Here is a 9285-nt window from a genome sequence, read left to right as displayed (position 1 = left end):
AAATCTTCTATCTTTTCCAATGAGACAGACTTGATTGTCTCAAAGGTTCGGACATGATCTCATGATTGACTCCTTTAAGAGGAGCTTCCCAGATTATATCAATTACAATTAGATTTATTTCCTACCAAAAGATATAGCTACTTGTTTGTTTTAACTATCTTGGAGAGTTAATTACTCCTTACTCCAAGATACTAGCCTAAGCTATATTGGTGATAAAAGCCCTAGAAATAAAAATACTGCTAGAACAATTTTAATTAAGAAATATTTTTATGGGTTGTTTCTTAAGTCAATAGGTATGGAGATGAAATTTTCATGGCCTGAAGACTCAACTCCAGAAACACTAAAAATGCACCTAAAATGATAAACAATTTGTTTTTTCCTTCAATGAATTTCTAGCTAAAAGAAAGAGTTGAGAATGTAATTCTTTGAAAAACAAATCTTTCCTTTAACAAGTAAATGAAAAGAAAATATTTTTTGTATTTTTCAATAAACCCAAAATGAGACTCTAATTATGCTCACAAAAAATCCCTTTCTTTTTCAACACTCAAAAACTACAAAAAACAATTTCTTTCAAAAGAGATTCTACAATTTCTAGAAAACACTCAAAACTATAAAAAACTAATCTTGAGATCTAAAAACTTCTAAAAATATAATCGAGATAAAAGCTTTAAATATTTTTGAGGATGTTTTACTTAGTTATTCAGTCAACTAAGGATTAATTCGTTCAGAATAGCAAATCAATCAAAAAACACCCAACTATGTTTCCTTTTATAAAAATGGAATTCAAAACTTACAAGCAAGTTCGTTCAAATATTTGCAATAAGAAAACAAAATCTATTTCTCACCACAGATAGATTTCACAAACTAGTCAAACTGATCAAGAAGACAAAAGAGAAAATCAATCCAGGCACACAAAACTTCTAGAAAATCACCTAAAACAAAAATGCCAATGGAACTCACTCACAAGAGATTTTTGACAAAACACATGCAGATCTGGGTAGACACTAAAAGTCGTAAATTAAAAACTAAACTTAACTGGACGAAAAAAATTTAGGTTTTACAAAAATTTTGATAGGGTTTGCAGGTTTCCAATAGAACCAGATGCGGTACTGCACTGTGCACTAAAGGAACAGTGCGGATATGTCCGCACTGTCTTATAAAAAGAAAGTGCAGTCCTCTTTAAAATTTCGAAAATATAAAAATTACTCTAGATCCTAAAAACTACCCAATCCCACACACATCAAGGAAAGGCGAGAAACAAGAACAAGTTTCTCAAGTCAAAGATGAAGGAAAACCAAAAAATCAAATTCAGGCTCCCGAGTGAAGCCGCCAATTTGTTGGCCAGATAAATAATTCTTGCGGACAAGACCGATCTCCTTAGTATCAAAACTAAAGAGGTGTTTTAGACCCTACCTTAAGTCCAACGCTAGTTTGTGGCAGCCATGCTTCAACCGTCCAAAAGAGTTTCCTTTTGAGAACCTGCAATCACAAACAAGCGCACATAAAATAACACCTGCATAGCTAATATAATAAACCATGTTCATCATGGTGATCAAGGAATCCATTATATAAACCATAAAACACAGCTTATTGAGAAAAATAAACTCAATTGTATTAACTTTGAAAATAGAAGAACTTTACAACCTTTGGTGCCTTGATGTTGTACAAGCTCCTCTGAGGGTCCAAAACATGAATCTCCTCTACTTTGACAAGCCTCACACTCTTCTAAATGAGATCAAAGAGGTATGTAATATTTCCTCACAAAAGCTCAATTAGGAAGACTAAGTTCCAGCAACATTTCACCTCAAAAATATTCAACTTTCAACCTCCCAAGTAACCAGCCCAATGCTTCATTTTATAGTGCAAAGGAAGGAGGTTACAGGTCCACCTATGAAGGGATAGAGTCCTCCTCCAAAGGGATGAGCTCCTCACATCAAGGGGTTAGCTCCTTAAGGTATGGGATGCATGAACCTGAAAGGAGTGAACTTGTCACCTAAATATTCCTTCTAGAAGCTTCTAGAAATGACTCAAATTGAGTTTTTGAGAATGTACATGCGCCTTTTTGTCTTTTATAGGGGTCCGCACCCATTACACAGAGACAAAGCGGTCAGGCGCACAGGGAACATCACCATTAGGTGTGTGACCATAGGTAATGCTAAGAGAAAGTGCGGAACCAAAGTTTTATAGACTTCTAAGGGCTTTCTCTTATTTTCAAGGCTTGACATGAAGAACTGAGGTTTAATACTTGCAAAGGAGGAAAGTATGAGTGGTTATAGACTCACACAGATTGCAGAATGTCATGGTGACAATTTTTGTGCAACAATAGGTTGTTGTTGCTCATGTTCAAGACAGAACCATTGCTTTGTAAGACCATGAGGAAGAAGTAAAAAGAGTTCATAGATAGGCTGCAGAAATTATTACTGACTATGTAGACTAGGTGCACAGGGATAGGCAAAAACGAGAAAAACAACAAAAGAAGGTTGAGAAGCTGGAAGAGGAGGTGTGAATGCTAAAGGCTGATAAGGAAGAAATTTTTACCTTAACACAATAGATAACGTCTTGTCGACCCCCTACTCACACTTATGATTTGTTTCTTCATGAAAAATACCTTCTCTTTTGCCTAGAAAGTATTCGTCATGAGATTAACCATGAGATCAAAGATTCTATACAGTTTCTTCATATTATGAGACTTCATGAAGTCTTGAAGCAACATTTAATCTGTGAAACATATATGCATGATTATTTCTTGGGAAATGACCAAGCATTCAACCCAGTTTAGGTGATATTCAACTAAGAGCTTCTAATTCCTACACCATCAATCAAGTCAAGTGGAAGAAGGTCTCTGATACATTCGAAGCAAACCGATCCACTAGGCCTATTTTCATTTGAAAATAGAATTGTTAGTTCGCCACTATTTATAATAAGCATACTACCTTCTTATGGATTGAGGGACGTTAAGAATAGGCGTTTGTGACTCAGAGGTGGTGCACTAGGTAATGCACAACACAGGTGGTTTCTTATCACGATGAGGCTTGGGATAGTGGTCAGAGGAGATGGATGTTGTCATCATCGGCTGTGAAAATGAGGGAACCATTTGAGGCCCCTAAATATGTCCAAGCACTCAAAATAATAGCACATTATATCACCTGCATCCATACTCGAGGGTTCCATTGGATGGGTTTTCAATTCCAGTTTCCCATCCTTTGGCTGCCAGCAGATCAATACACGCCTACCTACAATGTAAACATTTATTGGTTGAAAGATGTTCTTATGAAAGATGGATACAAACCCCAATGGAAAAATATGGCTGATAAATATGATCTTTCTCAGTTGCATGTTTATCAAAGCCTATCTAACCCAGACCTGTAAAAGCAACGGGATGCATGAGAACATGTAGAAAGACAAGTTGGGGGGAGATGTTGGGAGCAAATTTGCATGTTTTTAATTACCTTTTTATCATATTTTCCTTTAAATTTGCATTCGTAACTAAGTTATTTCATATCCTAAATCACATAGGTATACCTTTAGTCATGTCTTTATGTATTAATTAATCTTTGAAGCATAGTCTAGGGTATTATTACTAAAAGTTCTTGCTAAACTTTATATTGTGTGAAAATTTCAGAGTGAAATGGCTATGTTTAAATCATAGAGCTAGCAATGCTATTGTTAAAAAATAACTACAATGGAGGAACTATTTAAGACTTATTCTTCCTGTCATTTGTATTCAGTTTTGGCTTATTAAAGCCATTATGTAATCACAGGCAACAATTACCTTAATTTCGGGATTTGTTCTATATACGAGGGGTTAGACAGTTCGAAACAGGGCGTTGGAATATGAGAGAGTTTATCTTTGTAACAATAACTTTGTATTAATGAAATCTACAACTTTCTAATCTTTTTCTGAGTTCGTTGGTTCATCACAGCCCTGATCAGGGAGTTGGGTCTGCTCTCCTGATGAGGTGTTGTTGAAATAGTGTGTTCTTAGTTTCCTTTTTTTGTTTATCTATTTCTTCGTTTTGTTGTAATGGTTTGATGTGAATGTTGTAAATCTAATTGTTGTTATAATTTAATTATTTACGTCATTTCCATTTGTTGTTATAGTTGTTTTTTATTTTTAAATGAATCCTTGGCCAATTATGGGTTGTACAATTGTTACTTCCATATATATTCCGTGTTATTCTTGCAATAACTAGTAGATCCCAGATTGACATTTAATGTGGGAAATGGTTGAATAATATCATTCACACTTGGACAAAAATAGGGAGAATAAATTCCTAAAATTCTGGACGTTGCCAAGAAAATTTTCTGAAAGATAAGTTTAAAAACACATTATGGGAATCAAAGGGGTTCGTTGGTTCCCAGAAACTCCATCTTAGCTTGGGGGGATTAGAGGTTGGTCCAAGGGTGGGTGAATCAGTGTTGTCTCAGGAACAATTTTCACGCTGAATTTTTGATTTTAGATTATGATTATTGTTATCACTTGCATTATGAATTTTGGCTAGTTAAATTTACTATATTGTTAGATTTAATTTGTTAATTGTTGTATAATATGTTATGACTATTGATGTTAGTCGCATTATGAATATGAGATAATTAATTTTACTTTATTGTTAGATTTATTTGTTTAACTATTTTCTTAGAGATTATGATGATTGTTGTTGGTTGAACTATGATTGGAGTTAATTATAAATTTGGTATCGTTCGAATATATTATTAACTTTTGTACGTGGATATTCTCTGTGATGGTAATATTTACTTTTAGGAAGAAAAATCCTTGCTTGGAGAATCTAATGGTGATGTTTTGTATGCCAGTATGTATAGAGTTTTGGTTAGGGGAATATAAAGGTTATTTCATGTAGGAGTACTAAAACAAAGTTAAGGAGATATCATGATAGTGATTCACTTAACATTTGATTCCAGGGGTGAGACTATAATCAAAATGACATGGAGATACGCACTAAGTCTCAGTAGTAACACATGAGTTAGTGGGAAAGGTTAGATTGAGAGGTTAAGAGAAACCAACAAAACATTCGTCGTTGACCTCAACATAACTCTCATCTAACTGGTAATCGAAATGTTATCAATAGAACTCCCAAATCATATTATTTCCTCCTAAACAAATACTTATATGTAGTAATATGTGGTATGACTACTATAGAAAATTATAATAAGCTAGGAATGTTAATTCCAAAAACATCAAGTGTCCACCTTTCCCTCCTAAGGTAGCGTCAATTCTCTAGGACACAAACCCAATTTACTAACTGTAGATTAATTATGTCCATTAATTAGGGTAATCACTAACTTTATATTATTGATGATAAACTCCCTTGTGTAGCACACCAATGAACGTACATAAAACAACCACTATAAGTAGCGTGGTGGTTGGGAAAGAAAGGAAAAAATATATCTATAAATGAAGTTGCTTGATTCTGGAAACTCAAGCCAGAAACTTATTACTTCAAGGAATAATTACTATAGAAGGGATTGTACAGCCATATCCATACTCCCAACAATAAGATTGTTTCTCTTTCATAATATACATTAAAATAGAATCAATGCTGGAGTAAAATTATAAACTCAGTCTGGGTCTATAGTGACCAACATTAGCATAAGGGAAAGAGAAAACTCATTAATAATCTAGAGTAGTAATTCGACTATAGGTAGAGACTGTAATATAGGCATATGAAAAATACCTATCATATTTACCAAGGGTGAATAGTTATACAAATTAAGTAAGTTGAGCATAGAACATACTTGCATACACATAATAAAATGTAATAAAAATAAAAGTGAAAGTGCAGGTTATGTTGTTTCAACCCTTAGTTTCACCAGCTAATGAAAATGAGCATTCCTTTTAGATAACTAGTCTGAGAGTAACATACAATGTTATCATCATTTTGCAAATAAATAGCAAAAGTGGATATTTATTCAAGATAATCAATTTAGAGAATGTAATATATTATTTCCATCACTCAGTAAACATAGTAGAAGTAGATTTTTATTCTAGTTAATCAATCCAAGAACCAGATACACTATAATCTCAATCTACAAACATAACATCACCATATATTCATTCTAAGTCGCAATTCAGAAACAAAAATTAATATTTAATCCCACTATACAACATAATATATTAACAAGATGGTGTCATGAATACAAAATGGGAGTGAAAGAATACTTAAACATTGATACAATAATTTCTCCATTAGTGGAGATTGTCACAATGATACTCATATTAAATGTGACATTTATAAATATTACATAGTAGGAAAAGGGAAACAAAAACCTTGAATAGGGATTCTAGTTATGGTAGGAACTTAAGTATTGTATATAGAAAGGAGAGTCCAAAGAGTGCTAGGATCCTTAACCTTAAATTAAAGGAGCATGTTGACAACAATGATTGAAACATAACCCACATAAGACAAAATAAATAAATAAACTAGTCTAGGAAACGTAGGAGTTTTCACAATCGATCCACTATGGAAAGGGTGTTTGGGAAGGAAGGTGACGTGCAAAGAAACTGAACTGGATGTAACTAGGTGTCGAATTAGTTCTCACCATTCCATGGAAACCTAGGTATGTGACTAAATATGAATGGAATGGGTATACCTACAATGGTAACCAGAAAAATGTTAAAATTAGAAAATGAGGAACAAATCTAAATGAATTGGAAAAGATGAAACCCCAACCCACTAAAAGTGAAGAGAGGAGGTAATACTTATGTAGGTGTCCCCGATTAGAAACTCATCTTGGAAAATAAACCTTCACATCAAAACCCAACATGAAATGTGTTAATATAAATTCGCGTATGAAATGATATAATAAAAGAACCAGAATTGCAGGGAAAAAACTTTACCTGTGACACTAGTAGCCATATGTTGGTCATTAGAGCTCCAATCCTTCCTTGTAGAAACTCTTATCCTACTCTCGTGGAAGAAAAAAAGAAAGGTTAGAACCACAATGAAACCAAAGCAGTAAACTACTAGCAAGAAACCAAGAACTAAGATTACCTGGGTGAATGGCATCGGCGTGAAGAACCTCCATTTCTTGCAATTGAATTTGTAGCACTGGTATTACTTATAGATGGATATAATAGGGATGAGATTAACTACCTTTCTTCTAGATCAACCCAAATTCATGGCAAGGCCTGGCATAAAATTAAACACTTTGGTGCAACCATAAACACTATGGTGCATCCATGGGAACTTTGCAAGAGAAGTGGCAACAACAAAGGCATATCGTGGGGGTTGCAAATAAAGCCACTGGGTAATATTACAGAGACCAAGTAATGTTATTGATGTTCTACCCGACTCTATTTCATGCATCATATTTTTCCTTCAACTTCCTATGAAGATATTAATCATTGTCTATATGTTTAATGTAGAACCCTTTCTAAGATAGGCATACTTCTTCTTTTGTTTCTACCATTAATTGACTTATTTTGAATTAACCACTACTTTAATCTTCTTTGAAGATGATGTCCAAGAATGATGAGGTTCCTTCTTTATGATGAGAGATGATTCATTTGCACTTTGATGATACTCTTGGTGTGTCTTTGTACTTTCATAGTTCTATACTACTTAGATGGTGCTTCCATGTTTTGTTTAATAGAATAGATTTATGTCATGTTACTTTGATTCCTCTATTCAAATGTTAAAGTCTTGGTCATGTTGTTGAATTGATGAAAAATATTATGCTGAAGAGACTTCTAACTATGCTATAATTATGCTTAAATTGATAATATTCTAGTTCATACTTTCTAAATGACAACTTTAGAATATTTATGACGAGACTAACTGCTTTATTGACTATACTCTACCTATGATTGGACAACCTTTTATTGATCCAAATTTCTTTCTTCCTTAAATGACAATACAAATGTTTCCAATATTTTGTGATAACATTCATTTGGATATCTACATTGTATTTCTTTCAATGATATATGCTTCTTTAAATAAAATAATTTGTGAACCCCAAGGATCTTCTATTATTCAAATGTGATAGTAAGGGCTACTCTAACTTCTATCTTCTAATAAGAAATGAAAATAAATTTCTTGCAAAACCTAGTACTTGTGTTGAATAGTAGAGGTCCTTATGGGCTTCAACCTTTGGTTTCTTCTGGCCTTCTTCATCTTCTACAATGTCAGCTTCACTTCTTTCTTTCCTCTTATTGTTCCTCTTATTCTTGAGATCTTTAAGACACACTCTTTTATAATGTCAATACTCATTGCAACTAAAACATTATAGTTTAGAAACATCTCAATTTCCACATGATTTATTATTGTTTTTGTTGTCGTTGTATCTACAATGAGGTTCAAATATTCCAAATCTTCTTGTATTCTACCTTGATTTGGCAGCAAAAACTTGATAGTTTTCATTATTTGGTTTGGTGTCATCCTTTTCTTTCAACCTTGCTTCATCTAGAACACATTATGCCCCAAGTTCTTCAAATGTTGTTGTTTATTTTCTTGCTTAGATGCTAAATACATAACCACTCCAATATAGATGTTGAGCATGGAGTATGAAAGTAATTAATTCCAAAACTCGTATAACTTCTCCAATCCCTTGAATTAAATTCTTCAAATTTGAAATTTTCATAAGTATGAAGCCAAATATTCATTTTTGTATAACCTTGTTCTATAAATTTGGTTCGTAGAGAGATTTTATGAGTTGTAGTATTGAAAAAATATAATTTCACCAATTTGTCATAGACTCCTTTGGATGTGGTGAAATCTGAAACAAAGGGAATAAAGTGATCTTTGATATAATCAAAGAGGATTCTTTGAGACCTAATCCCCCCTTATTGTATTTAGAAACTTATTGAGACTTACTTTGGTCTGGAGCTAGAAAGTTACCCAAAATAAAATCCATGACTTCATTTTCTATGAGAACTAAGTCAATTTTTTTCTTCCAAGCCTTGAAATTGGAGACCCCATAGAGCTTGTTTCCTTCCTTACAGATAGATACCATTAGACTAGTAGTTTGAAACATATAACGTGGTAAATGTTAGGTAAAATTGACTCGGGGTTTGAGTCAAGGTTGACTTGGTTAAATAGTAGTGGTTTTAGGCACATGGTATAGTGTACCGATGGTATTATGGTTGATATTGCATGTAATGGAGCCTATAAAAGGATGTGAATATTTCATTGTAATATAGGCCTGGAGGTGAGTGGTGAAAACTCACTTGGCTGGATTGGATAGGGTTTTTGCCAATGCTAATGAGATCTCATTGGGTTTGGTTTTTCCTAGATTTGGGGTTTTCCTGGATAAATATTATGTGTATAA

This window comes from Pinus tabuliformis, chromosome 9 (genome assembly GCF_031772625.1).
Source record: "Pinus tabuliformis cultivar Carrire ecotype Pingquan chromosome 9, CPIR1, whole genome shotgun sequence".
Lineage (NCBI taxonomy): Eukaryota > Viridiplantae > Streptophyta > Pinopsida > Pinales > Pinaceae > Pinus > Pinus tabuliformis.
The sequence above is the reverse complement of the archived record's forward strand: the minus strand, read 5'-3'. Positions refer to the sequence as shown.